Source organism: Sciurus vulgaris (assembly GCF_902686455.1).
Source record: "Sciurus vulgaris genome assembly, chromosome: 3".
NCBI lineage: Eukaryota > Metazoa > Chordata > Mammalia > Rodentia > Sciuridae > Sciurus > Sciurus vulgaris.
In genome coordinates, this window is record NC_136463.1 from 71,452,269 (window position 1) to 71,454,557 (window position 2,289).

A 2,289-nucleotide genomic window follows, 5' to 3' on the forward strand; every position below is an offset into this window, starting at 1 on the left:
CCCTCACACAACGTCCCTACCAGCGTGTTCACCACCTGTTTACTACTGCTGAGTCGATGATGCTCAGATGATAGCACTTGAAGCAACAGAATTGCCCCACTGAACCCTGCCTGAATTCCTGGTCCACAAGTCATGATATACATGACATTGAATTAAACCTGATGCCTCACCAAGATAAAAAAAAATTCTTAAGCAGCCTAAACTGCCCAAAAGACTAGCTGTGTGCAATTGAAATTGACCAGATATTCTGCAGGGGTTCCAGCAACTCCTCTGAGCTTTGATGAATGAAGTTCTAGAAGTTTAAAGATGATGTCATCTATTGACCAAGGAGGTCAAGTGGTTATGACTAATATGGTAATTACTGTGAATGTTATTGTGAAGCAAAAACTTACCAAAACTTGTTGAATGAGTTCCAGTAGTTTGTAAGAAAGTCCAGAAAAAATGGGAAGTCTAGTTATAAGAAGTTCTCCATATCAAATGTTCTTTTTCATAGAGGATGACACAATATGGGAGAAACAGATTCGGATGACCCAAACCAAAAGGTCCCCTGCAACAGATGAATGGATTAAGAAAACATGGTTTATATACACAATGGAATATTATTCAGCCATAAAGAAGAATGAATGGCATCTGATGGTAAATGGATGGAACTGGAGACTATCATGCTAAATGAAATAAGCCAATCCCCTAAAATCACAGGTCAAATGAACTCTTTGATATGTGGATACTGACACACAATGACAGGGAAGAATAGAAGTTCATTGGATTAGACAAAGGAGAATGAAGGGAAGGGAAGAGAGATGGGCATAGGGAAGACAGTAGAATGAACTGGACATGACTTTCCTATGTTCTTTTTTTTTTTTTTTTTTTCAGAGTTCACAAAGTTGTTCAAAAGGTGGAACATGGACTCAACAGAGAAGAGCACAGTTTTTGTGCTTTTCTTCCTAAGTATTTCAAGTCTTTTCAAAACAAGACTCTTGGGACCTCCAGATTCAAGTATGCTCCTAGACTTGGTCAACTGCTACAAGTCTTAGGGAGCCTTGTATACATGCTTGGATTACTCACTCACCAACATTAAACCCATGACAAAACAGGACTTCTTTCTCCATAGCATGTGTTGATTTCAGAGGCAGAGGTGGGTCAATGTAGGAAACAATGGAAGTTTTCTGGAACTTGTCTGTGATGACAGGTGCCTGCCATGATCATAACTACTGTCTCTTCCCCAATCCCTTCCTTCCAGTTTCTTAAGGCAGAAAATAATCTTCTCTGAAGATACTTGATAACAATTCCATCAAACAAAAACACATGCTTCCAACGCACTGCTTTCAGATATTCTGGGTTTAGTTCAGCTGGTTGATGAGCTGATTGATGCGTTCACCCCGATAACCAGGTAGGCCCATCTCCTTGAAGAAGCCCACTCTATTTTTGGTAGCATGGTGGGCCACAGAGAGATGGGAAGGGCACAAGAACCTAGAGATCTCCCAGAAATACTTCCCAGGGAAGGCAATTTCATGAATGAGATCTTCTAGACAAATGACATCAGACCTCCCCAGGTGCTCCTCAATCACTGTGTTGTCTGTCAAGGGGATGATCTTATTCTTGACCTTTGCTTGTCCACGTTTCAAGACGAGTTCCTGGACAGACTTCAGATTTGGAAATCCCCAAGTCACATAAAGTTCTTCTATCCGCCGCATTTTTAGTCTTTGCAGGGTGACTTTAACAAAGACACCACTAAATATTTTCTTCAGATGAAGTCTTGCAGTGGTCCTCTGCACCAGCAAACTCACCCACTAATCCTTTGGATGCTACAACAAAGGCCAAGGAATGTTTATCAGGCATTGCCAAAGCATGAGGTTTCACTTCTAGTCCTCTGACACGCAGTTGGTCATGTTTCTTCCGCCAGGAATCACGTAGGAATGATTCCAGTCGCTTAAATCTGAACTGTTTTCCTTTTCTCTCCTTCTTTGCCAAAAGCGCTTGCTTTGCCTGGGTAGCTTTGAGGGCCTGATAAGCCTTCCTCTTTTTCAGCAGATTTTCTGGAACCAGAGGGATCTTTTTTTTTTTGCTCTTCCTCCGCCATCTTCTCAGAGCTGCGGTTACTGTTTCTCCTATGTTGTTACATGAATGCATGATCGTTGAAACTCCACATCATGTACAGTCACAAGAATGGGATCCTAATTAGAGCAAGTTGTCCTCCATGTATGTATAATATGCCAAAATACACTTTACTGTCATGTATATCTAAAAAGAACAAATAAAAAACTGAGAAAAAAGTGATGCAGAGATTTT

General features: G+C 40.9%; 1 pseudogene across 1 annotated transcript; it reads right to left on the reverse strand.

The window, feature by feature from the left end:
* Positions 1 to 1,043: 1,043 nt before the first annotated feature.
* Positions 1,044 to 2,080, reverse strand: LOC306657024 (ribosomal protein uL30-like; annotated as a pseudogene). The gene has a single exon. The product of its transcript is annotated as a ribosomal protein uL30-like (transcript).
* Between the last annotated feature and the right edge of the window lie 209 nt (positions 2,081 to 2,289).